This window comes from Diorhabda carinulata, chromosome 1 (assembly GCF_026250575.1).
Source record: "Diorhabda carinulata isolate Delta chromosome 1, icDioCari1.1, whole genome shotgun sequence".
NCBI lineage: Eukaryota > Metazoa > Arthropoda > Insecta > Coleoptera > Chrysomelidae > Diorhabda > Diorhabda carinulata.
This window is the reverse complement of record NC_079460.1, coordinates 7,392,413-7,417,349: the sequence shown is the minus strand read 5'-3', so window position 1 is coordinate 7,417,349 and position 24,937 is coordinate 7,392,413.

Below are 24,937 nucleotides of genomic sequence, written 5' to 3'. Positions count from 1 at the left end.
AGCAATAAAAAAGCGAGTAATGAAATTTAATTATAAACTCGAGGAAAATTAAATAATAGGTGTCTTCCAACTATTTACTATAGGCGTATAAAACTGCTGTTCTAATCATACAAATATAATTCTTTTACTCACCACAACCTTTTATAGTAGATTCTGTGGTATTAAAATCAATAGAAAGTTTTCAAACTTCATATAGTAAAGTAAAATAATTAGTCGGAATAAATTCATAGTTCAAAGAAAAACTGAAAACGCTTTAAAATGTAATTAAAATAGAAAATAATTCTTAATATAGAAATAAATGAATAAAGAGAAAATTATCTCACTATTCCATAGTAGTACAATATTAATCTCCTAGTTTTATTCCGAAATACAGAATTATATATTAAGTATTTTTTCACTTTTTATTTCGTGCTTTCCAGTTATTTATGAAACTATATTTCATTCTTTAGTTCAATTAATAATAAAAAAGTGTTAATAATTTCGAACCATAATTCCAAATTATAATAATTCCATCAAATACTCCACCGTTATATAAAACCCTGTCGGTTGAATTTTAGCAATTAAGTTCTTTTATTTATTTGTACATTGTCTAAAAAATCGAGTGCTTCAAATCATTCAATATTATTTTTTTCGTCCAATTGCATGTTTTACATTTCTTCTCTATCTTACGCCATTTTTTTTTATTATCATAGGAAATTTCATTTTAACATTAGTATTATGCTTCTCATATGAATCATCACCTTGGGAAATGATTTCTGCAATATCCTAGAATTATTTTTCATAAACATGAGCATTTATGACTCCAGTTGAAATTCAAATATTATGGATCCAATGTCAAAATTCGTTATTTTATACATAATTTTGTCTTCAAAACTGTGACTTTAAAATCTGTTAGAAAATTCCCAGAACACCTTTAAAAATTTATATTTATTTATGTAATGGTTATTTACGGATCAGACAAACCATGTAAGTCCGTAAGTATTTTAAACGTTCACAGCGAACGTCTTGGTCCGATTCAAAAAATCTTCGAACTTCATTTACCACACATCAGGTGTGACCGATCTAATTGCGAGTTTCATCCGTCCTCTTAAATTATTTGAATTTAGTCCACATATCCTCATGACAAGTTTAATCGTTACGTTTAATCAACCATTCTATTCACTAATTTGGTGACGTCAAGGTACTGCTGGGTAATGCGGCGGTACTTTTGGTACTGCAGCCATATCGTACTCGATGAAATTTGAAGTTTTTCTTTATCAAAATGTACAGAAATGCTAAATAATTAACGCATTCATTTGTTTAAAAAAATATCACATATCATTCTTCACTGTGTACATATAATATTAAAGGAATGCATTTTATGGCTTTTTCATATATTTAAAATCGTTGTTTCTAGCATGTAATATTTCGGTGGGTTCTCTACTTAATGTGAGTTTGATTGACTTGACATCTAATTTGGTGTTAACTCTAATTTATTAAATCATGACTGTTTAACAATGTTTTGTCAGGTAGGCAGAGTAAACTATTATTATTTTACGCAAATAATTTTTTTAATGTACTATCCTGGACGATTCGATAATTGCCATGCACTCATCAAGTTTTTTGTGTCTCCACGTCGGAATGAATTATCTAGATCTAAATAATCTGCAAATTTTGCTATATAATTTCAAATATCGTTGCCCTATTCCCTTTGTAAAAACAGTAAACAGTTCTACGTATAACTTTTAAATTATCTTGATATTATGAATATTACTAGTAGTACTAGTAGAAATCATTTTTGTTGAGTTGGGAAAGACCTATATTGTAACATAACAACCATGTAAAATAATTAATCACAGGATTTTCTTGGAGATAACTTCATGTTTATCTTATTTTACGGTAGGTATTGTATTTGCTTTCTCTATAATTTGCACTTATCTGTTTCTTAGGAAACAGAGTATAAATTCTTATAACCTATAGAAAAGCTATACTACATATTTAGATCTTGAGAAAATTCCACAAATAAAATTTGAATATTCATTTATTACGACAACCGTTAACGTTAGAACACCTGTGGTAAGTAATAAAAGAATCATTTCGAAACATTGTACCTATTCTGAAAATAACCTAACATGAATCAGGATAGGAATATAATTTATGATACTACTTTTAAATGATCAAACACGTGCATCAACTTTGTATATACCAAACTACTACTATTAAAATAAAAAACAGTAACCCCTACTGGTGAATAGGAAATTTATACCCTAAAGCCGAATGGATTAGATGCACTCCAGACTACAAAAACATTTCAAATTTCTTAACATGTAATTATATTATTTCTGTTAGAGATTGTCAACAATAAATGTTTTTTTTTCGGCACTCCATATAATTTAGTTTCCTAATTCTCACTTGAAGTGCCCCTTAAATTGTTAATTGGTTCTTAATTCAAATGCATTCTAATTTTTTCTAAACAATAAGCGTTTGGTAATATTCGAATGTCAAGGGTCCCGTCACATCAAACCTACAGCAATATTTTTTTATTGGGGTGCTCCACTAATGAATCCAACCGTTTTATCTAATGCTGGCCTGATAACTCAAATAATAAGTACCAGGTGTGTTTAGTTATTGAAAAAATACAATTGCAGTTCATTATAGGTAAAAAAAAAGATTTATTTCACAACAACATCTTTTATTAATTGAATGCTTTCATCAGAATTCGACTGCCTGTCTCATTTTACTGTGCTTTCTGAAATAAGCAGAAGCTGACCTTTTAACGTGAAAACATGAGAATACAATGCACGATCAATAATATTGTATTTATGATCCGTTTCATTACAAATTTTATCTTTTTAAGGTCAATGGAACAATTTATCCAACTACCGATAGAAGCTTCAATAGGATGTTGCCCAAATACATGGTTGTCGACTTAAAGATAAATGTAGTGGATAGTACACATCAGTGAAACTCTAAACTTTACTCAATACATTTATAAGCGTGACTAAAGAGTAACTGAACTAATAATATGAACAAAAACTATGTTTTTGAATATTCGATTGTGTTCTCTTATTAACGAATTTATTGCCCACTTTTTTGTTACTTTTATGGTAATTGATATTATTTCTTGATATGGTATTTTATACTTTATTCTAAGATTCTACTAAATCTCTACAATCTAGCAGCATAAATTGATAGAAATAATTGGAGGAATGTAAAATCAGAGAACAAAAATACTATTTCTTTGGATGACTGGCAACAGAAACTACCACACGAGATTTCATATTCAACCAAGTGTTTCGGTTTAAGAACCGTCCTTTAATGTACCACGACCAATCAATTTGTAAAAGATTGCGAGCCCGATTTGTTATTTACGTTTTATGATACCAATTTCAACATAACAGCTAGATCTTCTTTTCTTGACATCTTCTGTCGGATAAAGCGATCATCTATTCGACCTTCTTGCTGACCTAACCATTTCTCCTATGGCGTGATCCAGGTCATCAAATTGCTCACACAGTTCTAAAAGAGCTGTTAATTCCTCAAACAACGTGTGCTGTGGAAATGATTGAGCAGCCTCACAAACTGCATATTGCCTTTATATGAGCCCATATAACATATAACTTTGAAGATAATTAAATTTGAATCAATTGAAAAAAATAAAGGAATAATATGACAATTGGGGGCTATTTACCTCTATACCAATTTGCATCTCTGAGAATCAACTCATAAAACCTCAAAGTGGTTCCCAAAATTTCGAAAAAAAAAAATATATCTTTGCAACCCTGCAACTTAAAAATAACAAACTTAGTACAATGTATGAGACTTTTAAGGGTATTAAGTTACAGTAAGTAGAAGGCGAATAAAAAATTCTGAAAGGTTTATTACATACATGTGACATAACCTTAAAATTTCATAGAAATTTTTTATTTATCGATTGATTTAAAAATTTCTATTTTAATACGATGGATAATTTAATTGTACTCTAGTAAAACTGTGAATTTCAAGGATATCGTTGACGATCAATGACATATTAGCACTAGAACTTTATCTAGACAGAGTAGCGTATCAAGATCATATGTTTACCGAACTAGAGTAGGAAAAGTTTTAAAATTAAATTATCTATTGTATTAAAATGAAATTTTTTTAATCATCTGATAAAAAAGAAATTGAAAAATTTTAAGATTACGAAAGAACTATTGACAGTGGAATCGCTTTTCAGGGCCTAGACAGTGAAGTAACTGAAGTGGTATCCGCTTCAAGTTCGACAGCAGTCAACAAGCTCACTACCTTTTAATATTACAAATAATTCAAACTGTCCTATTACCATTAATATAAATAAATAGAAAAACTAAGATTTGCATACTGATTTTCAAGAAATAATCATATTAGCGACCTTTCTTCTATCTTCTAAGTTGTCTAAGTTGCTGGTCAACTATTGATCGCCTATAAGCCGACTTGCTCCCTTCTTTATTGAGTCGAGCATCTTCAGGGTATGCTAGGGAACTAAGCTCCAAATGTGCGAGCAATACTCCAAATATGGACGAATCTGGGCCTTGTACAGGATTAGAAGTTTTGCGGTTCATATAGCTTTTTGGTTTTAAAGAGAGCTTCAAGTTTTCGTTAAGCTGCCTTAATTAATATGACCACATGACTATGTCAGGACACATTCCTCAAGACCAAACAAGCGAATTCGGTGATGATGATATTTTATGTTTAGACAAGACCAAATCCTGCCTTTGCTGCCTTAAACTCAAACAGATTGCTACCACCCCATACCAGAATCTTTGCAAGATCGGTATTGACGGTGCTGATTGGTTGCTGCCGATCTTTGAGAAAGTTACAAGCATCGGTAAGTAAGGACGACGAACCGTACAATCCTAATTCATTTAAAAGATTAGCATGCCATACCCTGTCAAAGACAGATTGGCCCATCTTCTCCAGTCAACGAATAAATTTTTGACTAATAAATCCTTGTCTGACCGCTTTTGTTATTGAACAGAAAGACCTTGATCCATTTAGGCAATTTACGAGTTTGTTTTTTACAATCACACTATATCGTTCTTTGCAAACAACTATGGTTTTTGGGCTTTGAGTGACTTTTGCGATAAGCAGCATTTTTGTTGTTGACTGCTCTAGTGCACTTTTTATCAAACCATGGATTGTTGTCTGCAAAACCCTTGACGAAATAAATAATATGCCTGCCACGATTACTTCCGAAATCTGATTTGCACATACTGAAGGGTCATTGAATCTGAAGAAAACACCATTCCAAAGGAACATAAAAAATCCCTTAGATGCTTCCATTTCGCTGATCTATAAAGTCAGACTCTATGTGTCCTAGATGGATCCTGAGTTTAGATTTCATACGTCGCTATAAGTTTTTGATCTGATATTCCTAGTGGTGGATGTACAGTCGTGTTGTACAGATCAGGGTCTGCTGTTAGAAACAGGTCTAAGAGACTAGCAAAGTAACCATTTCGGTCGGAACTCTGGTTGGTTAGGTTAGTCAGTCCCCCAGTCATGTCAGGACTGTGGGAAAATCTTCAGCTTCCCAACACTCATCGTCAGTTCTGTTGGAAAAATTCAACCAGCTGACGTAATGAACATTAAAGTTACAGCACAATTAGCATAAACAAATCATTTTTCAGTAGTATATTTTCTAATAATATATTTTCCGTCAATTTTCGTATGATTGCCGTGAACGGTGTACCCTACTATTTTGGAATTGTTTCACAAATATGGCGACCAATCGCGGCGCATTCGTAGTCACGGGATTTTCTCAAATTTTGTTCATAAGTTTTTTGTATTGATAACAATATAACTATAATGCTAGCCATGAAAAAATCTTTTCAAATACCCAATTTGTCTTAAATACTTTGACACTAGGTTTGGCTTTAGTCAAGTATCGGTATTGCAGCTAACTTTCTTTTTCTGTATATTAATACATTTCTAAATTTTTTCTTTTTATATAACCTCTTAGTTGATTCCTTATTCAACATCCGATGCACAAAATGCATTTCAATTTTTTAGACGCTGTATACTAGTTTTTTGTTGCCTGATTAAATTTGATATTGATCTAATTTAGATAATGGTAATTAATTTATAAACTTGTATCAGTTATAATGACTCTAATAGGAAGATGAAATTTTGGTAAAGCGATATTGATAGCTGGTTATTAAGAGGACGTCAGATAAATTGGTGAACTGTTTACTTTGTGCAGTGATGTAAGGGAGACAATGGTCAAGTACGGTAGAGATAAATATAATTGCTGTCAATACAGTGGAGCACTTGTGCGAGAATCGTGTTCGATTAGTCAGAACGTGCTTATTAGCGAAAACCATATCGGTGAGGGTAAATTGGCATTTCTATCCGTTTCCCTATTTTTGGACTCGTACAAAGCGTGTAATGAAGGGATGAACAGTGACTGGGAAATAGAGTGCCACACGAATAAGCTTTAATACTGAACATCAATTAGTGTATCAGACGAAGCGTGAGAAAACAAACAATTACATGCGACCGACTGACCAAACTGAGTTCGAAGACATCCCTTAAGAGTGCGATTGTCATGGTCATCCGGAGACGGTCACCCCTTTTGGTCTTTGGTTGACGGTGCTCACGGTGACCACTGACCACAACGCTAGCGTGCCGAGGGCTGCACACTCCACTTTCGCATATTTGTCTCATTTTGGCTTCTCGAATCTACACACGAAACAGAAACGGACTATTTGAAATTTTATTAGGTATTTAATAATTTTTAAAATATATCCGAAAAATTAATGTTTTTGCAAAATAGTTCATATTATATTAATAACGTTTTCTTATGGATTTCCATTTTCTAGTTTTCGTTTTTGTGTTATTTTCTCCAATTATAGTAGTCCTTAACTTCCTTTTCTAGTCATCGTTGCAATTTTGCGTTTTTTTTACAAACATTTTGATTTTCGATTTATTCACATGCAGCTGAAAACTTTCACTATAAACAACCATATAATTTATAAGTTATTTGTTCTTAGTCCGCTACATTGTCATTCAAGACAAACGCATCGTCTGCATATTTTATTTTGCTATACCTTGTTTTATTCGATCACTTCTATGATGCCTTGTCAGAATTTCTTTGAATAGATGACAATAGTTAGCAGAGATTATATGCATCGTTTAGATTTTGATGAGCGATCGGTTCCTGTGTAGCTTGATTCAAGAATTCAATATGTTTCTCACCTTCATACTAAAGCTCTAAGTTAATCTATGGAGCGAAAAAAAGGGTTTGCATTCGTATATCGACATCAGAATGTTTTACTTTTCATTTTTGTTTCTTCAATAGTATTTTTAATTAAATTATGTGGATTTTACAAATAAAATAGTTTGTAAACTAAGCCATTTATAACAGCCTTATAATGTTTCAAATGCTTTGATAGCATAATAGTTAATGAGCTCAGCTTCTACCATCGTATGGTTGGTAGATCGAATTTTATTTGAAATGTGATTAAAAAAAAGACAATAATTTTCAGAAAAAATCTAGATTTTCAGTCTAAAATCAGGCTGAACTTTCCTGAATAGCTGAATTTTCAGCTTATTATTAGAAAGAACTTTTATATACATTTCTATGCTCACAGTATACTTTTAAATGTCATTATCAACATCTATAATTCACGCAAATCTTTTTATTTTTATTATTCACTTAATTTCTTATTTTTTTGTTTGGTCTCTGCTATTAATTCAATCCTGACCTATCATTAATATCCTCTATTGGAAGTCCGGGTGAATCTGTCATCATCGTATGATTTTCCAATATACATTTCTCATCTTTTTGGAGGTATCTACATTATCATCTATGTAAAACTCATTTATATACCAAACTACGCTAATATACAGTATTGACAAAATCAAAAACTAGAAGAACCAATAACAGACACAAAGACGGGAATTGATTAATAAGAATATTGTAATTTGAAAACAAGCAAATAATCATTCAAGTAACATATCTGAAATTTGCTGTCAGGAAAAAAACTCTTTCATAAGACTTTAGCCGCTGGACTAATTTGACTTCAAAAAATTCATTCTCAAGAAGAATATCTGTAAAAATATAGCAGCAGTACAACGAATTTCATTTGTCATAATAATGATTGTTGTCATCATCTCATCTGTTTGCAAAAAATGGTTCAATTAGTAGTTTGTCATAGTATTAATTATTGAGTCGTGACTTTTACCGCTTACAGTAACAGATTAGGAATGGATAATAGTATTTCTGTGATCTATTTTTGGAAATTTTGTTAACATTCAACAGATGATTTCTACTACAACAAAATATGTATGTATATTGTTTTAATAAAGAGCTGTTCGTTGAATTCATTAATTAATACCAATATGTTTGTACCTTTTTTGAATTATACTTTTTGTATGTCGTAGCTTCAATGTCCATTAATTATCAATTAGTCAAGTTATGGCCAGTCTGGCTCTGTTGAACTCTGAATCACGAAGCTTGTTTATTTCGGTATTAAGGAATCCTTATATAACACATCATTATTTTTGATGTGGTGTATTGCTTTCTGTCCGTCTTTGATGCTATCGTATTACTCTTTGATTGGGGAACACTGGAACCGAACATTCAGGTATCATAGGCTCAAGAATTTAACAATGATACTTGATATCTTTCGAATTCAATCGGTCATTTATGTTTTCAGTTCTATCGGCTTTATTTCGATATTTTCGATCGTATCTGGTTTCATGCAGTGTTTCTGCAAAGTTCATTTTTTTGCAACCTACGCGTGTCGTCGACTGAATTTCAATCATAATGTTTATCGATATTCTATCCCATCAAATTTCCACATAACACATTATTACCTCTGTATTGAACGTTTCTGCAGGAATCTTGCAAGATTCTGTTTAACAACATAGTATTCGACATAAAATTTCCATTTATTAGTAATGAAAAATTATTTTCAGTGACATTTATTGGCATTTTTGCTATTATTGCCACAATATTTGATTAGGAAATAGTAGGAATGTGCATATATAAAATAAATTACATTTACAGTTTTAACAATTCATTCATTTCTATTGAACAATAGCTATTTGTTAAATAGGTTTTTTGCTTGAATCGCCGTCTTCTCTAGGAAATAAAATATATATGAGATCCTCACTGACTAAAAACAAATGTTACATATTAAACATTATAAATTGAAGTATTATTAATATGAAGCTGTATTAAGGTGCAGACGAACACAACAGTGAAATTGGATGAACACTGACTTTATTTGACAGTAGTTTTTTATATCTGACGCAAGATTAGATAACTTGAAAAAAAGTGAGGTAATAAAAAAGTCACTACAAACTACACAGGCGCAGTATCATCTTATTACCGTTCTAATTTCACGATGACACTGCTTTTGCATACATGGGATCTGGATCGTCAGCCATGGTTTTTAATCAATGTTTAATGGTCTGAACATTACGTTCAGCCAACAGTTCGTGGTTGGATGACCCGCCGCAATAAGTTTTTGAAAAATCCCACTCTGGGAACAAAATCGCTTAAATTCTTCGCTCACAAAGATTGACGTATTATCCGAGACCATCATGGTTGGGAATCCATGAGTAGCAAATATGTCTTTCAGCAATTCCATAGGTGATTCCGAAGTAAGCGAATTTTTACAAAGTTTTACCTCCGCCCATCTTGACTTAGCATCGATCACAATAAGAAATTGGTAACCGTGAAACTGCCCAGCGGTTCGTCCCATGAGTGAACTTGTCGTCCTATAGGGGGACTGGTTTTATGTTTGGCGCAAGACTCGCAAGTTCGTGATAGACGGCCAATGTCCTTGTCAATTCCTTGTCAGTACACATGTCTTCGGGCTAATTGTTTCATATTAGATTTTGTCCAAGATTGCCCGTTGTCGAGATTTCGGAACGAAAATTCAACAGTGCATTCACATTCCAAGGTTAGATTGATTTCGATTTTAGCAATTATCTTTTGAATTTCACTATCAGAGAATGAAGTAGTTTTGATGGTTTCAGCATTCACAATTTGAGATGAAATTTGATTGACGTTAGCCATTCAAATTCAAAATTGAGGGCGGCGTCAGTTGAAATTGTCGCCTGATGAACCGGAGCTCTGGAAAAACAATCTGCGTCGGCATTTAGACAACCGCTCTTGAATACAACGTTGTAGTTGAACTCAGAAAGATATGTTGCATACCTCAAAAGTCTATCGGCAGTCATATCAGGAAGTTTAGCATTAGGACTGATGATTTTGCTCAACGGTTTGTTATCAGTTTCGATTTTTAAATTTCTACCAAATAAGTGGTTGAAATAATGGCCATCTGCAAAACCATGGCAAAATGGGGCGTAAATTAACGTCTATTTCTTGTGATAAGACGCCAGCAACCCCTACAGGGCTCACGTCGCAAGACAAAACCAAAGGTAAGGGTGGATCGTATGTTATCAGTACTCGGTCGCTAGCCAATTCGTTTTTCAGCTTGACTGCAGTCCAGAGGAATTTGACATCCTTCTTCAAGAGGTGACGTAGAGGTTATAGTCGAGTGAATAGATATAAAACGAGCATAATATGTGATCATGTCTAGAAATGTTTGAATATCGTCTTTGGAAGCAGGTCTAGGCATATCAGCTATAGCCCGAACGTTTTCAGAGCTTTTAGAAATCTTTTTGTGTTCAACAACGTACTCAAGGTATTCGATTTTTTCCTGGAATAGTATGCAGTTTTGTTTGTTTAAATGCAGATTCAATTTTTGTAAGTGCTGGAGGCAGAGTTCCAGATTTTTAATGCAATACTCTTTGGGGGAGCTACGGCAGACAATGTCGTCAAAATTCGATATAATAATGGGTAGGCCTTGTAGAATTTGATGAACTATGAGGTTGAATTCGCTAGGAGCGACTTTAATCCCAAAACTCAGACGTTTCATGAGGTAGGTTCCTCTATGGGTTGAAATCGTTTGAATGTTGACTACTTGAGGGTACTTTACAGCAAGATCTTCGATGGTGTCGACGTGGTCCACGCGAAGACTTGTGTTCTAGGTTCGACCAAGAAGAGCGTTTAATTTCTCTGGAACCACGTAGAGTTGCTACGAGTAATACTTTCCTTGGTATTCTAATTGAACTTCGACTTTTCCATCCGGAACTAAAACGTGTAAGATCGAAATGCTACACTTGACATTTTGAATTCATTTCAAACCTTCAGTTTATGATACTGGTTACGGGGTATGAAGGTGAACCTTGTTCCAGAATCGACTTCAAACGGTCGTCGTTGGATTTGAAATCATGTTTCTGGTTTTCGAGAAGTGTTTGAATGCAAACTTTGACAATGTGACCTTTACTGCTACATCCCAAACATTTTAGGCTAGATTTTTCAGCAGGCAAAGGTTGGCGATCCCTAATTTTGTGAAATCCAAGCGTGATTTTGACAGGATTCACTTAGATATAGTGTCTCGGTGGCGGGACCTATGTCGAGTGCCCGAGCTTGACGTGGGGTGCGATTGAGAGTGGTACTTATAAACCTTGCACACTTCTTCAGTTGACCCGTTCTTTGAAGTTGACATCTCGCGACTATCTAATTTCGAAGCTTCCAATGCCTGTGCGACAATATCATCAAACGTTTGTAAGTCCAACTGCAAAAGCAGTTCTCTAATCGAATTGTCAGTGATTCCCCTGATAAATTGAGCACGGAGAAATATGTCCACACTTGAAGTAAGACGTGTGCATTCACATATAGATTAAAATTGACAGTCAATTGCAAGTCAGCGTAATGTGGTTACATATTCAGCGATGGGGTCATGTTACTGGTAGATTGAGAAAAAAACATGTTGAGAAACCACCATACTTTTCTTAGGGCACAAAAATTTCTCGAATTCTTTGACCAACGACGTATAGTCAAGATCAGCAGGTTTTTTGGGCGAAATTTGAGAGTTGAGAAGGTCATAAGTAGAAGGACTTACAGAATTCAAAAGCAACTGTTCGAAGGATTGAATAAGAGCAATATTGAACTGATCTGAAGGACGAGGTTCATCACCAGAAATAACAGCTTGAACGGCGGCAGTCGAAGCGGCAGTAGATTGTTGAATCACCGTGTTCAGTAGCTTCTTCTGTTCCTCTTTGAACGCAGCACTAGTAACTGTGCGAATTGATTGGCATTCATGGCGCAATGTTTATCTCGTCGCCAGGTATAGACGAGCACAACAGTGAAATTTGATGAATACTGACTTTATTTGACAGTAGTTTTTTATATCTGACAAAAGATTAGATAACTTTAAAAAAGTGAAGTAAAAAAAGTCACTACAAACTACATAGGCGCAGTATCATCTTATTACTGTTCTAATTTCACAATGACACTGCTTTCACTTTGACAGTAACAACAAGCTACCTATCTAAACAAAAACTTGAGCTCAAAAATAGATCACAACATCATCTACTTTAATATGAAAAAGCTGAGGATTTCAGACTTTCAATAAGGGATAATGAAATTATGAATTCATTTTAAAAATATGTTTTCCTTAACCATGAATTCAAACAACTCATGAATCGATCTAGTAATTTGAGTAATGCCGTTAGAATATGGATACCGTTGTCTAAAAATTTCATTGATATTCATCCAGAATCATAAAGTGTTATGGGATCCTGTTTACCGTAGTTTATTGAAAATTGTATGAGTTCATAGTGTTGAGCGAAGCTTTTGAGTTAATGATATTAAGATCAATTATAGTCGAACGGTCAGAATAAGTAGAATCCTCCACAAAGTCTAGCCCATCTTCAAATGCACTGTTCCTTTTGTACGGACGTGTAATCGGTAATGTTGATCCACCACCGTTAGTTTTCTATAGCATTATTAGCATTCCTGTACATAGAATATCATTGTCAATACATAATTTGCCATAAATTGTTAATCAGTAACAACTTTGGAACATTGAAGATTTTGTTATTGATTTCAGCAGTGTTTCCAAACTTTCTAATATCTGCTTCACTGTATGTAACGTATATGATGAAAAGATTTTGGAAACTCATTTAATGATAATGGAGTGCATTAAAATATAATTGATTTCTCTATTTCCTTCAAAAATTGAGTTGTGGCGACGGAATGTATCTTTCTGTGTGATTTATGTAAAAGCATAACTAGAAAAAACTAAACTGAGTTGAGTAATATGAAATATTTCAATTTCATTTTAGTATTGATACACATATATTCAGTTTTACTGAGTTTGGCAAATCTCCTCACTTAATTAACTCGACCCTACATTTTTTTACTTATGTGGTTATTGGGAAACTAGAAAAGAAAATATTCTTTGAAGAGTAAAAAAGCAATGCATTTTCACTGGTATTGAATGGTGAACTATCGTAGCAAAAATTAAATAACAATTGCTTACGATTAAACTCACTCATATAGACTTGCAATTTTTTCTGAGACATTACATTCCAATGTTAATGTTGTAAAGTTATCAGTTGGAAACAAAAACTTCCAACGTAAAAGCAATTCAATTAATCAGCTTTGTATAATTACAGCAGGTTTATGAATGGGTAACAATTTATTGATTAATTATAACTGAACAATGATAGGGATGTAATTTAAATACAATTATAGCAATGCCCGAAAGAATTTTGAAATAATTTGACAAGGTATATTATTTGGATCTTATGTCAAAAAGGTTGTAATAGGTAATATATTATTGAAAGAATATTTTTACATTAAAGATCATGCTTAGATACGGTCTTTTCACGCATTTATATATTACAAAAAGATGTAAGATAATGGTGAAATAGCGTTTCCAATAATTTTGTAACTACAAACTTTACATCAATTAGTCCATTAGTGGATTTATCAGATTTGTACTAACAATATTCTCGTGAAACAATTTTTCCTAATGGTATACCATAAAAATACAATACTGATAGATGACATAATTGGACATGCGAAGATATTAACTTCCGATAATATTTCACTAGCAATAACATGAGGTTAGGTTAGAAGGCCCATTGTAAACCTGCTAAAACATATGTGTTAATGTATGCAAGGGACGTACTTTGCGTGATTTGATATCAGATTGTAAACCAACCGATATAGCATGCAACAGTTTAATTCAACACGGTCTCAAGAAGCTTCATCAGTCAGGACCAGATTAGTTGATTTCTTTTTTTTTTTTTGTTATTTTTCATTAGAATAATTTGTTCATCTAAGGTACAAAAATACGTGTATATGCTAGATTGTTATTTTCACAATGTTTTCTGTTTTAAGTTGCGATTTGAAATTCTGCGTCTATATAGTATAAAAATGCAAAATACTGGACACATTGTTTATTCCTACCCAATATTCTAACTAAACTTCACTGGTCTCTGAAGACGATAACTTGGTTATAGAAACGCGTGTCAAACAGTGTATTATGCGTGTAAACAGTCTGTTTAGTTTGAATATCACTAATATCCAACTTAGGAATGGAATTATTGGAAATCGATTATACAGTGTAGTACTATTTTATTTCGATATAAATTTAACATAAATGGATTTGTGATGAAGAATTCTATTTCAGAAGTATGATGAAAACTTTGGGGTTTTTAGATTCGTCACTTCATTATTTAAGACTTTCTGTATTGAAGAAGGTGACTAATATATGATTTTGGAAATATTAGATATTTACACAATATACGCTATTCCAAATAACAAACATTAGGCAATTGTAAACTGAATTTTGACACTTTCTGTCAGCCGAAAAAGTTCTCACATCACCAATCCTTTTTTGAATAATTCACCCTAACTTCTTTCACATATATTCACTACATATTTCGTTTAAAGCAGTTTAATTAATGACCAATTCTATTTATTTTTTCAAGGAACTATTTGATGCATAACATGAAAAATAACAAACTACGAAAACTTTGGTTTGTACAACAGAAAAAATCTGAAAAATCAGAGAAAAAATAACAGAAACCCAATGTAATTCTTGTTGTACTATTGAAACTAGTAGGAATCACTTGACAAGGCATAACAAAAGTATATACAGAACGTTTTTGGACAGCTTCAGTCAACTTCAATCATGTTCAGACCAGATCTTAATAACTTAAAAGTGTTTCCCGAAATCATACATAGTTACATATATTATGAATTTCAAAAATGTCATACAATTTACAAATAATTTTAGTGAAGGGTTGAATGTCTTTGTTTAATTCCCGTTTAACATGGAAGCTGATACTGCCCTGTAACTAATAGGTTTCAAGTGTAGATATACAGTAATCTGATATCGAAAATACGAGTATCAAGGTACACAAAAAGAGAAAAAGTTCAGTATAACGAGATATAGTGCGCCAGCAACATTGTAACATAACATGCGATCTTCATTAAACACCCATTTTTGTAAAGTTCAATACTCTTTTCTATTTGAATCCGGTTGCTTTGTTTTGTTAATTCCTCTGTATATGTGAGAGGACAATCAAAGTGATTAGAAAAACGGAAATTCATTTACGATGACATGAAGATTTTTTAATAATGAAATTGAAAGGAGGTGGGTTACAATGATTATTAAGAAATGAATGGTTTGTTTGCCAGACGTATTGGCGATGTTGATATTGTGATTGAACAAGATCAGATAAGTTACAGCAAAAAGTTATTATATACCTTATATGTTTTCGTGGATATATAATCTTGATCTTAGGTCTCTCTCAATGAACTATGTATCTGTTTGTAGAAATGATTTTTGTTATTTTGACTCGCCTTCGGTGTTACTTAGAATATTCTGATGTAAATTTAGTGAAAACGGGTCTGTAAGAATAACAAGTAGGTACTTATCGATTAACTGTCTTCAGCAAAGATATCAAGATGAATGGACGACTATTCATTCAACAAAATGAATGATGAAGTAATATTTCTAAATTTCATGTAAATACTGCGATTCTTCAAATACCTTCATTTTGTGTTGGATCACATTTAAAATTGATTCAGGTGGATAATATTTTTTGTAATAAATAGTCATGTAACGAACATCGTAAATACATCTTTCATACCTATTACAGACTTCTTTATCACGACGCGGAAAAGATTTGTCACAGATGTTACAGTTCTAAATAAATTCGGTATAGGGAGTGATCATAGAGCTGTAAGAGCAACTGTAAGAATAAACGCCAGAAATGAACGACAAAAAATGATAAGAAAGAAACAACAAATAAAGTGGAAGACCCCAGAAGATATTGATGCGTATAATACTTTCTTAACTGAATCCCTGAACACAAACCAGTCACTAGACATAAACATATTAAATGAAGAAATCACTGGAACAATATTAAAAGCACAACAAAAATACTGTAAAAGAGATGGAGATAAAGAAGAAAAAATAAGCAAAAATACAAAAGATCTAATTAGACAAAGAAGACTTCTAGTAGAACAACAAAAGGAAGATACAAGCGAAATAAGAACACTAAATAAGACTATTTCAAAAGAAATACGGAAAGATTTAAGGAAATATAACACAGAAAAAACCAGACAAGTAATCGAAGAAAATAAAAGTATGAAGGTGCTTAGAAGGAGACTAGCTGATGGGAAAAAGGAAATCATCAAACTCAAGGATAACAACAAAAAAGAAACAAACAATAGGAGAGAATTGGTAAAAATTGTAGAAGAATTCTACAAGGAACTATATAGGAGCAGAAGAGAAGAATTAAATATTACAGATAATAAAATGAAAGTCGTAAACCAAGGTTCAGAACTTGTACCCGAAATAACAATTGAAGGGTCAAAAAATGCCCTAACGGAAATGAAAAACAAGAAAGCGGCAGGAGAAGACCAAATTGTGATAGAAGCTGTCAAAGTTGGGGGTGAGAAACTTTTAAAAGAAATAATCTCCCTCTTCAATCTATGTCTACAAAAGGGGGAAATCCCGGAAAAGTGGAGAAATGCGACGATAATTCTCATCCACAAAAAAGGGGATATAACGAACCTTGAAAACTATAGACCTATAAGCTTGCTTTCTCACCTTTATAAATGGTTCACTAAGATCGTAACGAAACGCTTGGAACGAAAGTTAGACTTTTATCAGCCCAGAGAACAGGCGGGGTTCAGAATAGGGTATGGAACAAACGACCATTTGCAAACGATTAAGATACTGATAGAAAAATCCATAGAATATAATAGGCCCCTCGTAATGATATTTGTCGATTTTAAAAAGGCATTTGACACAGTTGAACTTCCAGCAATTTTATCAGCCCTGCAACAATGTAGGATAGACTACAGATACGCAAAGCTCATTAAACACATATATGAAAAAGCAACTCTAAATGTAAATCTCCACGAACCAACAAATAAGATACATGTAGGACGCGGGATTAGACAAGGAGACACTATCTCTCCTAAGCTCTTCACATATGTGTTGGAATACTCTTTCAAAAAATTAAACTGGGAAGAGAAAGGTATAAATATCGACGGTGAGTATCTAAACCACCTGCGTTTCGCAGACGATATCGTCATAATCACCGACAATATGCAAGACGCTCGGCAGAAGGCCACGGATTTGAAAAGAACCACAATGAATATTGGTCTAGAAATAAATTTAGACAAAACCAAATTTATGACAAATCTGGTAACAAATGATAACATAATTATCGATGGAGGTGCGATAGCGCAAGTATATGACTATAAATATCTAGGCCATGAAGTGAGGATAGGAAGAGATAACCAAACGTGTGAGATAAAGCGTCGAATACAGTTAGGATGGATAGCTTTTGGCAAGTTGAGTAGTACCTTGAAATCAGACTTACCAATAAGCCTAAAGAGAAAAGTATATGAGCAGTGTGTTATACCTGTGATGTCCTATGGGGCAGAGACGCTTACCCTCACGAGACAAACTGCAGGAAAGATGAGAGTGGCGCAACGGGCAATGGAAAGGGCAATATTGGGAATTACGAGAAGGGATAGAATTACAAATGAGAACATAAGAAGAAGAACAAACGTTAAGGACATTATTGAAATTATAGCCCAAAAGAAATGGAAATGGGCAGGCCATGTAGCCCGAATGACGGATAATAGATGGACGAAAAGAATATTGGAGTGGAGGCCAAGAATGGATAAGAGAAGTAGAGGCAGGCCGCTAACAAGATGGAGTGACGATGTAAAGAAAATTGTAGGAAATTGGATACATACAGCTCAAGATAGAGATAGATGGTTTAAACTAGAGGAGGCCTATATCCAGCAGTGGATGGAAGATGGCTGATAGATGATGATGATGATGATGACCTATTACATCCTAATCGTTTCCGTTGAAATTTTCGCCCCTCCCAGCGAAAAAAGGGTTGTTAGAAATCAGTTGTAAACAATGTGATAATTATAGTTGCGTAGCTAATTTTTCAATCGTTAACCTGCATACATACAAGAAAACAAATCATTCGTTTGATATGGTTCTTCGTGTGTAAAAAATAAGCCCCTATATCTAATAAAGCAATTTTAATAAAAGCAAATAAACTTATCAGATTCATGTGCATTCCTTCCCGGAGTTATTAAACTTCATTTAAAATGTAATGAACAAACACGAAGTCTATTTATGATCGGTATCTTCCCGAGAGTCCATAAAATTCTAAAAAAATAAAACAAAATAAATTTGTGGGAGGGAGTTAAAACGATTTTATGTCGTTGTATCCAATTCACATTCTTTTTTCTCATTTTATTTCGTTTTTTGTTGGTGAGTGAATTCGGAATATCACGTCATAATTGTGAATTATTTAAATACCTCAAATCATTCCAAATTTGAAAGAATTGAAACAAACTTTTTTTTTATTACTAATATTAAATTTTGATTAATATAAGCTCTATATGTGAAACGAACAATTGAAAGAAAAGATTGTTCAAAAAATTAATTTCTATATGTTGTTATATGATCTCACATCAACTCTTTCACAATAATAGACGTCAAAGAACTTTTATTTTAGCAATAAACAATATATATATATATATATATATATATATATATATATATATATATATATATATATATAATTATTATTTTTATACAATTATACATATTTCTAATATTGTATTTGACCATAATTTCAGTCCCAGATGATGAATACATAAGTATTCGAAAGCTCGGAAAATATATTAAAGTTAGTCCATTTTGGTGTTTCATTGCCACGTTCCCATTAAGAAACCGCTATTTCCGATTATTGAGAAAATAATATTCAATGAACGTTATTATTTCTTACAATTAGTTTTTTGAATTTTATTTCCAACATAATTCCGCTCTAGGAGTTAATAATGTCCTAAGTATCTGTAATATTTCTGATATTAATAACGTGTCAACATATTCAAGTAGCCAACAAGGGAGTGTTCCCTTATCGTTTAAACAGTTGATGATTATGAATACAACTTGCATGGCTCGGTTATTCTCTGGTCCACGAAAAGGTCTATTTTATCATGCAAATATATACAACCACTTTTTTAAATTCGATGGTTGACGTCTCTGTTTGTTTGATTTCGATTTTTTTCATTCACTTCAGCCACACTGCTGTTATATTTCATTGTTTAGCCGAGGTAACCCTTTTTTATTGAATAAATTGGAAGAATTATGGAGTCAAATTATTTTACATATTGTCAAACAAATAAGAAGTTAACGGTTTTATTATTAGATTTTTGAAAAAGTGAGTACAAATATGAGAATATATTTGCAGACATTCATTTTTAATTCCTGAGCATCCTGGTTAATCTCAACTATTTTATCAGCAAAAATAACAATAAAAATATTCCTGTTCGGAAAGTTGACAGCAATAATAATTGGGCGTTGTTTTCGTCGTGTTGTTATGGAAACGTAAATATTTTTACGGCATAAGTAGATATAGAAAACGGGCCGTTTTATTTTGTCATGTGAGAAAACGATTAGAAAAGTTTTTTTGTAATCTATAGAAAAACACGATTTAAATAGTGACAGATCAATTTTCATTTGTCATATACCTGTATAGCTATTGTTAAAAGACAGAATTAAGTATTTTGAATTTTTTCCGAGAAAGAGCAAGAAGACTCATAAGGATAGCAAAAAACAAATTCGGGGTTTCCGTAAAAAAATTTGCGTGTGAAACCTTATTTCAAAGAGTACCATATTGTGGGAATGGTCAAAAATACCGAAAAAGAAGGATACTAATGAGTCGAGTAATGGGGTAGCTGTATATTCTGAAAGGTAAATCAACAACTGTCTCACTAAATTAGATGATTTTCTTTGTTAACATCACGTTTGAGACGATATAATGTCTTGAACTGACTTTGCGTCCTGCTATTATGTAAGGGCAATGCATAATTGGCTACATCAAAATAACATATATTTTGTAGCTAAACAAAATAACCCTCCTAATTACCTCGGGCATGTCCAATTGAAGACTTTTGAGCATTTAGTATATGATGGAGGGTAGCAAGCCGAAAATGAGGAACAATTAGAAATTAAATTGTTTAGAAAAGACGCGAAATAGATGTAAGTAACTTTGTTAGTTACTAAGCCGTTATTTATGGCAAATAAGAAAAAATTTTTTAATGATACATATTACAAATTTATATGGTTAACCATTTTGTGACAAAACTATCGGGACATACGTTTTAGGTGATTTTCTTTTTATTTCATAAAATTGTTCCATTATTGTATATTATACACAACGTTTTATTTACGTTCATTTATAAAAACAGCTGATGCTTTTTTAATTATCCTTGTTCTCTCAATGACAATTTATAGTGAACGTATATCAAGTTTAATTTTGTTAATAATTGTGTCCGGCCCAACACTTATTTGATTGACAATCGGGTATCTTCGATTGAGGCGAACAACCCAAGTTAATTTTTAGTTGTTTTCGATTGTTTTCGTAATTATGAGTGTGTATCTGGGACATTAGAGTTTATTGACATGGGAAGGGTTAGTTCTATAACGCGCGCAAAAGAAAAGTCTCGCTCATTCTATTAGTCTATTATGTGATTGTAATTTAATACTTTAGACCAATTGCTAAGCCATTGTGAAAATTAAAATAAAGAGATGGTCAACTTGGATTACTCTCGATAAACGATGTATGATTGAATAAAATAGTACGGGACTTGTAATAACTACATTTGCGCTTACTAGAGATTAAGAAACAGTGGAGTAGACTAAAGGGATACAAATGGAAAATTGATTAAAATATTTTTGTCGTAACCAATGCCATTTTTATATTATATGCATACCGATTACTGCTGCTTCTTGCTTTGCTTCTAGACATTATCTATAAAATTGATAAATATACTGTACAGCTTGTATGTGGTGCGGATTTCCCAGAACTTTCGTCCTTCAAACTTTCGTAGCTTCACAGTTGAATTTTTAAAAAATAAGGGATGTTGTGAATGGCAACATGCAGATGTTGTTATGTTGGACTTACTAAACCACAGATCTTCAAATTACAAGTGAGTGGAGTTTGCATACACTGAAATAGCTATAAGCGGGAATTATAGTTCTAGTCTTTTAGGAGATTGTATATATAACGTAGTAGTTTGCTACAATAAAATCATATGAATAAAATTAGAATAAATGTCATAAATCATAATTTATATTGCTTTCTAGTCATATTTAGACATATGTCAAATTTCAAATCGCATTCTTCCACTACTAATTAAGTTTTAAATGACCCCAGGTGTTGATAAAATCTATCTGATCACACCTAATTAGCGAAATTCTAGTGTGCTCACAAACTAGAACAAAGAGAATAGTAAGTAAGTAAGTGGTTAGTAGGTATAGCAAAAGCAAATAATTCCTCTTCAGGGTAACACCAGTTGCTTCATAGGAACATAGAAATAGCCTTTGATTTTGTATGGTGTTGATCCGTATAAAATTACAACTTCACCTAATAATTTTTAATCTGGAAAATAGTCGAAGAAGCTACGTGGGGCTGTACAGAAACTGACAAAACTAGACGACTTCTCTTTTTTAAATATTGCTGCACAAGATTCGATGAAAGCGCTGGCGAATTATCACGGTGAAGCAGCCAAAACAGTGGTTGTTGTCTTTTGACTTGGACTCGAAATCTCATCGTGATGCTCTTTGACTGTTTTCTCGGATTATCACATTGTCTTCGTTCGTTGTTCTAAGCTTCCCATAATTTTTTACAATTATAGAATTCGACAAAAGTAAAAAGGAGACTGTAGACAAACTCATCAAAATTTACCTGCTTGGATGTTCATTTTTATTAATTCTCAGGAAAATTAACAACAGTAAGACTCACAAAAGGGCTTGTTTGGAAAATAAATCAAATAAAATGTGAGAATTAAAAACAGTTTTTCTAATGTACCCTATTTGCTGCGCACGTGATGACCATTAGGCCAAAGTAAAGATGGCCTACGCCTTACATGCTGGTCATCGTTGCCAATTACATTTGAATCATTTGAATACGTAGATGCGGGCTTTTGCTATATTGTTTGTCAGTATGTAAATGAGGTTTATATACATCAGGGTTGGTGGAGGAACAGCGGTCACTGCTACGTCCAGATATTATTACTGGTACGTTTGATTAATTACGAATGCATCAGTTTAACATTTAAGCAAACATGAAGTAACATTGTTGCCGTTACTGTGAAAACGGGAATTATGATTTTTAGATTAAATATTTTTAGATCATGTTGGGTAAATTGCTAAGAATATAACCTAATAATTTGTCGTATTCTTATTTTTTACTGATTTTAAGGCTTATTATTTAGAAAATATCGTTCTAAGCATTTTAATAAAACCTTACACTGTTAAATCATAATTTTCAATTATAGTATCTGATCTTATGACAATATTCCATAATCTAAGGGAGAAAGTACGTTCAGTAATTATATATCTATAATAAGAAACATTATTATATTTTGATATTGATCCGCAATAATCTCTAATTAGTGTGAGTATATTCAACGAAATAGTGCAACAATTTTGCCCCTAGACAAATCTTCTGATAACATTGTATTGCAAGTCATCTATAACGATTTACAACCAGAGAAATGTGCGTATTCCATCACTTTGAATGCTTTGGCATATTGAGTTCTATAGAAAGCTGTTAATATTTACTAAGTCAATTTGTTACTGTCACGATAAACTGAAAACTATATTAACGATGGACATGAATATAAATAATAAATAAGAAAATTTTGCTCAAAAATTAGACAAACAACACAAAATAAAATAAAATCTTTCTAATAATAAGTGATTATATACTCTATATCATTCTTACCATTAGTTGGAAGTATTAATGATGCAGATTCAGAATTATAAAATCACACACGTTTAGTTAATCCCAGTAATAGTTCACTTAATTTCCATTCCACAGATACTTTGGCATAGTATTACTATCAATTTTCTATCAATCTCAAGTATACAATCTATCTCACTTAATAAATTGTGAACGCTACGTGAAAATGACAAGATGTTGAGTGCAATTAACGTGAGTTGTATACAATAATCAATCTACGTTCATGCAAAAAACAAAGAAATGTTATATTTGTGTCACTAAGTGTAGGAAAACAATAATTGATTTGTAAAATATGTATTAATTAATAAGTAACATAGATTAACATTGGAATCTAGTAATTGGTGTCATTGGGCTAAAATATTTATTTGTAATAATTGATTCTGATGAACAAAATTGCTCTACGCATGCTATTTTCCACAATTTATAAACCTCCTATAAAGGCGACGGAGGATCTTCTGAAGCAGTGCCCAGTTTATAGTTCAGTGCTCTCTACCAGGTGGTTAGAGGGATAAAAGAGGCTATCAACATATCCAAAATACGCATAAACATACAGGGTGAGTCATGAGGAACTTAACATACTTCTACAATATGGGAGGATATCATGTGACTACTAAAAGGTGTCATCTCTTATTCTGTATTAATTTACAAGTTGCTGTGTGAAATAGACCATAAATTTCAATTGGCTATAGCGTTTACACAGATCATTTGATTTTTGATTATCTAAGAAAGTGTCATTCTGATAAAATAGGTGAGCATTTGAGATATTTCCAACCATTTGAGGAAAAATATATAAAGAGACTCACTCTCTTGATAAATTGAAATTTATGAAGAAAAATATTGGTCGGCGCAATTTTTCATAGTTTTCAAACTTTTCGCAGGTAGAATACCTTGATGGAGATATTCTGATATACGTTTAACATTTGATTGCACGATGATTTTGAAATTAGATTTGAAGATATTCTGTCGCTGGAAATACCATCATGGATCATAAATCTATTTGATGAAAGGGAAGTGGAGAATGTAATATTACAGGAGAAGCTACACGAGCATAGCACTAATGAGGAGGTGAAAGTGACATTTAAAAAAGTGTAACAAAAATATACTTCACTGTGGGGAATTCCGCAAAAGCCTCAGATCGCGTTTTCCTCTTCATATCCTATCGAAAATAGTTTTAGTGCCGTTACAAACTGATAAACATAGCAGATTGAATATCGCAGAACGGGGAAATTTGCGGTTATTCCTTACAAAATTCAAACCAGATATTGATAGTTTACTGTCAACCCATCAAGTACATCCCTCTCATAACAATTATATTTTTTCGGTATTTACCATTGTAGAAGTTACATTACTTTATAATTCGATTGGCTAATTTTGCTTCTTTGCTATCCAATCACACCACTTGTTTGGTTGATTTTCTTATCAAATAATTAACTTTATCATGCAATCAATTCTAACCTTTTTTTTCTAAAATTATTAATTCGTCGTTGAAACTCAGTTACAACGCAAGTTTCCATCATTTTCTTTTCGAGATTTGGAAAATCTCCACCCAATCCTGCAAAGTTTTCGAAGTGGTCCATGAAACCAAAAAGTTTGGGAGCCGATGGTTTAAGTCAATATAACCTTAGTAATATATACAATAGAAAATTTCGTACTATAGTATCAAAGGATAAGTTTTCCCACTACATAGAGTTCAAGTTTTTTTACATGGAGGTAAAAAATATTTTCAACTTTGTATGCATTTTATTCGAGTATGGAAATAAAG